The following is a 7,005-nucleotide window of genomic DNA, read 5'->3' as shown; positions in this document are numbered from 1 at the left end:
AGTTTTCCATCCTCTTAATCTACTGCTTCCTTCAAAGTTCTGGGATCATCATTAGTAATAGACAAAGCAAAATTTGAACAGAAAGCAGATGGACTATACCTTTCTGGCTACCTTCTTTCTTGAACTGAATTTCTCACACCTGGAGTTTGTGGCTCTTCATCTTCTGATTCCTCCTCTGCTATAGAGTCTGATTCTTCCTCCTTTAGCTCAAACTCTATCTTCTCAGGTTCCTTTGGTTGGACTTTATGTTTAATAACATCTTTCACCTCTCTGAACACCACATCTCGACTGTACACAACCTTCCTTGTTATTGGGTTCCAAAGCTTCTAACCCTTTAAACCATCCTTATACCTAATAAAGATGCACTTTTCAGATTTACTATCCAACTTGGTTCTTTTCTCCTTTGGAACATGTACATATGTATCACATCCAAATACCCTCAGATGTGAAAGAGAGGGTTTCTTACCAGTCCATACCTCTTGTGGAGTCTTATCCTTCAACGCTGATGAAGGTGATCTATTGACCAGGTAACATGTTGTCTCCACCGCCTCTACCCAGAATTCTTGTCCTAACTCGGCACCACTGAGCGTGCTTCTTGCCCTTTCCGTCAACATATTGCTCATTCTTTCTGCAACTCCATTTTGCTGAGGTGTATATGGAGTAGTCTTCTGCCGTGCTATACCACACTTCTTACAGAATTCTTCAAATTCCTTACTGCAAAACTCTCCACCGTTATCTGTCCTCAGCACCTTAATGTTCTTCTCTGTTTGGTTTTCCACCAGAGCCTTGAATTCTTTAAACCTATCAAAGACTTCAGATTTCTTTTTAAGGAAATATATCCATGTATTCCTTGAGAAGTCATCTATAAATGATACACAGTACATAGACTTACCCAATGATGGAACCTTCACAGGTCCAACACATCACTATGCACAAGCTCTAATATATATTTCGCCCTCTTACCACCAGAGGGGAAACTCACCCGATTCTGCTTCCCGTATACACAATATTCACAAAAATCAAAATCTAGAGAGCTATTACTCATACCTTCTACCATACCTTTACCATGAAGTATTCGAAGGCCCTTCTCTCCAATATGTCCAAGCCTTTGATGCCACAACATGGTCTTCTCTCCAGAGACCACTAGATTTTCTACTTCACTTTCAGGAAGCACGGAACTGTTTCACCCATCAACAACAATGCTACCTTATAGCTTGTACAGAGTTCCAATCCGCACTCCCCGCATCAATACTAGTGTTGCTCGAACCATATTGCAGGTATCCTTCTCGAACACTGTTTTTACACCTGCATCATCTAGCTCTCTTACAGAAATAAGATTTCTGGCTAATGCAGGAATATGCAGAACACCCGGAAGTGTTCTAACCCTTCCACCCTGCAACTTCAACTTTAATTTTCCGCGACCAATGATTCTAGCCTTCCTCTCATTCCCCAAGAAGACATCACCACCATCGTATTTCTCATACTTGCAGAACCACTCTCTATGGGGAGTGAAGTGAAAGGATGAACCTGAGTCAATAAACCATGCCTCATGATCTACATGTGTACTTGAAGAGGCCAAGTACACATCCCCACCTTCATCTGAGGTGGTTTTTTCCTCTGCAGAAGGAGCATCATCAAATCCCTTTCCTTTATCAGGAGCTTTAGATTTATAGTCCCTTTTGTAGTGCCCTTCCTTTCCACATTTCCAGCACACCACCTTTACAGGTTTTCCTGGAGATTTAGATCTCCCTATAGATTTAGATCTCCCACTCGATGACTTATTTTTGTTTCTGTTCTGGGACCATCCTCGTACAGACAAGGCATCACCATTCTGGCTCTCCATATTTTTCCGTCTCATCTGCTCCGTTGGTAAGGATGAAACTATTACATCAAACTGTAAGGCAGTTGCATTGCTACCTATTGTAATAACCAGACTATCCCACGAATCTGGTAGAGAACACAACAAACTGATGCACTTATCTTCATTTGAAATTTTAATATCAACAGATGCTAACTAACTTACCACAGTATTAAATGCATTCAGATGCTCTAGCACCGAGTCTCCATCCTTCATCCTCAGGTTATACAGCTTTTTCCGTAGGAATAGTTTATTCACTAGAGACTTAGATTGGTACAAAGTCCCTAACTTGTCCCACAAAGCCTTTGCCGTAGCTTCCCCTGATACATTCAACAATACTGAATCTGAGACACACAATCGTATTGTGCTCTTTGCCTTCCGATCCAACTTCTTCCATTCTTCATCGGACACTCCCGTTGGTTTAGTACCCAGATCTACCGTGATCCACTGATCTTTATTCACCAACAGATCCTCCATCTTGAGTTTCCACAACTCAAAACTTTGACCATTAAATTTCTCGATCTCTATCTTTCCACTGCTCGCCATCTTCTTTCACCACTAGAATTGATCTCGTAGATCTCCCACTGAACAGGGTCTACCACAGGCCCGAGCAAAACCCCTCAGCAACAAAGGTGTCCCCTTGAAGCCAAAACTGCTCTGATACCAAATGTAGGTTTTAACCCCATACAGAAATTACCTGCATACGAATTCTAAAACACATAAAATAAAAAATGTGAGAGCATAACACATAAAACACATATACACAAAGATTTTCCCCTGGATCCCAAAACCAGGACTACCAACTTGATTTTTCATTATGTTCCTTTCAATGTTATAATACATATTTATACATGCCGAAGCATCCAATACCATGGACTGAAAACCATCGCATCCAATACCATGGACAAAAGCCATTGCGTCCAAAAACATGTGCGAAAATCATGCACAAAACCATAGGTGGATCCGCCCAACCTAACATAGGGTCCAAAACCAAAATTTTCCGGGGCGCTACCCCGGACCCCATAAAGTGGGGTTACGGGTATGCCTCAAACCCCCTGTGACCCCTCCCGCTACACAATCGGCGCAACGAAGGGGGGCTCCGCCCCCCTTCTAACCCCCCGGTTAACTACGTGGGCTAGTCGTAGAAAGAATATAACACAACCCAATAGAGGTAAGCTACCCTTCAAATGCTTTGCTTGTGGCAGAGTAGGTCATTATGCTGCCAAATGTCCTCATAAATATAAACATGAGAAAGGGAATGAACATGCAAAATGAAATAGAAAACAAGTTGTAAATAAAAGAAGTTACTAGACTCATGAAGATAGCGATGGTTTATCAAATAGTGATGAAGATGAAAATAGTAATGACTATAGACTTCTAATGGCTTATGACGATGATAATTTTTGGGATGTTTTAAAAGAAGACGACCTTCATGAAGAAATTTCTAAACTCAAAATCTGTTTAAAAGAAAAGAATATGATTATAGATACCTTGACATACCAACTTGCTGAAAAAGAAAAACACAATGAAAAACTAGAATGTGAAATTGTGGGTATAAGAAAGGATCTTGAGAAAACGAAATCTCTCAATCTTAGATTTGCTAAAGGATCAGAAACCTTAGATGAAATTATCAAAGGACAACATTCTCCTCTGATAAAGACAGGTCTTGGATATACTGAAAAATCATCTCAATCACAGAAGACGTCAACTTCCACTAAAAGCTATCTTGATGCAACAAAGACCAGTGAACAGTATGACAATTGTCAGCAAAGGCATAAAGCAGATTGCCAGGTAAATCAGACTCATTTTATTCCAAGGACGAATAGAAGCCACAACCAATCTCAGTTAAATCATACTCAATTTGCTCCAAAGATGAATATCAATAGAAACTACAATCACCAGGTTAATGGATTCGATAGTCGCAGGAACTTCTTTAATGGGCAATGTTTTTCATGTCATAATTTTGGACACAAAGCTGCTCAATGTGTTGCTTACAAAACCATCATGAATAGATAAGCACGAAATCAAAGGAATGTAACAGGGGTCAAGAAAAGTTCCTATAATAACTTTTATCTTCTTGAAAATGAAATAAAATGCTCAATCTGTAACAACTTTGGTCATGAAGAATCTGAATGCAGGAGCAAATTTCGACAATCATCTCAAAAGGAGCAAAATCCATTAAATCCCAAGATATGGAGAAGGAAAGAATCTCAAATAGAAAGATGTGGTATAGCCTTGTATGCAGAAGGACAAGAAAATCAGCGGTACATCGACAGTGGATGCTCAAAACACATGACAAATGACAAAGAAAAACTTCACTCATATAATGCCTTAGAAAAGGAAAAGAATGTCTCATTTGGAAACGAAACTCCTGCTGTCATAAAAGGTAAAGGATCTATTTTCTTGAAAGAAAAGGTTAAAGCTGGAAATGTTATGTATGTAGACGGTTTAAAGCATAAATTGTTGAGTGTCAGTCAAATGTGTGATCAAGGAAATGAAGTGGTGTTTCGATCAAACAGATGTGTTGTTCATGAACTTGATACTGGGGAGAACACAATCAAAGGTACAAGAACTCCAAACAACTTATACATACTCAAGGGAGGACAACAACAGTGTTATCTAAACAAAAATGATGAAAACTAGCTGTGGCATAGAAGATTGGGACATCTAAGCTTTTCTCAAATAAGAAAAGCATGCAGATTCAAGGTTGTTCGTGATCTTCCAGATATCAGCATCCCTGAAAATACAATATGCAAACCATGTCAATTCAGTAAGCAAACCAAAGCTCACTTCATTGAAAAACAAGGGTCAGCTGGTAAGCCTCTTGAACTTGTTCATACTGATTTATGTGGACCATCAAGGAAAAAGTCACCTTGTGGAGAAGAATACTTTGTTTTATTCATTGATGATTTTTATAGAATGTGTTGGATAGGTCTGCTAAAGCATAAAGATTAAGCATTTGAAAAGTTCCAAGCCTTCAAAGATTTGGTTGAAAATGAATCAGATCGAAAAATCAAATGCCTCAGATCAGATTGAGGAGGGGAATTTACCTCGGATGAATTCTTTGACTTTTGTGAACAACATGGAATAAAAAGGAAATTCTCCACCGCAAGGACTCCTCAACAAAATGGAGTGGTAGAAAAGATGAACAGAGCTGTTCAACAAATGGCTCGAGCTATGCTAGATGAATCTGGAACTCTTGCAACCTTCTAGGGTGAAGCTGCATTCGCCGCTGTAACTATTCTCAACCAAGCAAATGTTCGGGTTAATAGCACTCAAACTCCACATGAACTTTGGTATGGTAAGACTCCTACTGTAAAATAATTTAAATTTTTGGAAGCAAATGTTATATCAAAAGGACTGATGAAAAACTTGGTAAGTTTGAGCCCAGAGTAGATGAAGATATTCTTCTTGGTTACTCTTCCCGAAGTAAAGGATATAAATGTTATAACAAAATACTTGGGAAAATTGTTGAAAGTATTGATGTTGTAGTTGATGAAGCATGCAAAAATCCAAAACAAACAAAAACAGAAGATTATGACAATGAAGAAAATGGGAGTATTTTCCCTCATCAAATCACGATGATATTGAAGAAGAAACCAATGAAATATCATAAGAAGAGATAAGGATAGAAGAAAAGACTTCGTCCAGGTATGTTCAGAGAAATCATCCAGAAACTCAAATTTTAGGGGAAAAAGAGGCAGGTGTACAAGAAGATCTATTACAGAAAACTCAAGCTATCTAGCATTACTATCCTCCTCCGAATCTCAAAATGTAAATGAAGCATGCAAGGATGAATGTTGGGTCAAGGCCATGAATGAAGAACTTGAGCAAATTGAAAAGAATAATACTTGGGAATTAGTTCCTAGACCTCATGATAAAAATATCATAGGAACTAAATGGATATTCAAAAACAAGCTGAATGAAAATGGAGAAGTCATTAGAAACAAGGGGAGACTTGTTTGTAAAGGGTATGCTCAACAAGAAGGTATAGATTTTGAAGAAACTTTTGCACCTGTTGCTAGACTTGTAGCCATAAGGATGTTTCTTGCTCTTTCTAGCTTTCAAAAATTCAAAGTATACCAAATGGATGTAAAATATGCTTTCCTTAACGGAGATTTAGAAGAAGTTTATATTGAACAACCAAAAGGGTTCATTCTTGGAAATGATGCAAAACTTGTATGCAGACTCAAAAAGGCTCTCTATGGTTTGAAACAAGCTCCAAGGACCTGGTATTACTGTCTTGACAAATATCTACACCAACAAGGTTTTTCAAAAGGTTCAACAGATAGCAATCTATATACAAAGATTGACACTGATAAATTACTCATTATTGTTGTTTATGTTGATGATATCATTTTTGGTAGTAATGAAGAATCCATGAGTCAGAATTTTGCATCAGTAATGTAGCAAGAATTTGAAATGTCCTTACTTGGTGAACTTACCGATTTTCTCAGTCTACAAGTTCAACAAAATAAAGATGGTATTTTTCTTTCACAAACCAAATATCTCAAACAAATCTTGAAAAGGTATGGCATGGAAGATTCTAAACCTGTATATACCCCAATGGTAACAGGATGCAGTCTCAACTCAAATGATGAATCAATAGCAGTACATCAACCAACTTACAGATCCGTGATTGGTAGTTTGCTTTATTTAACAGGTACCCGACCTGACATCATGCATGTAGTAGGAATAGTTAGAAGATTCCAAGAAAATCCAAAGGAATCACACCTTCAGGCAGTCAAAAGAATTTTCAAATATCTTCAAGGAACACAAAACTTTGGTTTATGGTATCCTAGAGATACAAATATCACTCTTCATGCATATACAGATGCATATTGGGCACGAAGTGTTGATGATAGAAAAAGCACTAGTGGTGGTGAATTCTATATGGGTTCCAAGTTAGCGTCTTGGTTCAGCAAGAAACAAAGTTCAATTGCGCTATCTACAGCTGAAGCAGAATATGTGGCTGTTGCATCTTGCTGCACACAATTTCTTTGGATGATGCAAACCTTGCAAGACATTCAGATCACATGCACTCCACCCATCCCCATTCTATGTGATAATACAAGTGTCATCAATATTTCAAAAAATCCAGTTATGCACTCCAAGACCAAGCACATACCCATCAAATACCATTTTCT

This window comes from Pinus tabuliformis, chromosome 9, assembly GCF_031772625.1.
Source record: "Pinus tabuliformis cultivar Carrire ecotype Pingquan chromosome 9, CPIR1, whole genome shotgun sequence".
Taxonomy (NCBI): Eukaryota; Viridiplantae; Streptophyta; class Pinopsida; order Pinales; family Pinaceae; genus Pinus; species Pinus tabuliformis.
The sequence above is the reverse complement of the archived record's forward strand: the minus strand, read 5'-3'. Positions refer to the sequence as shown.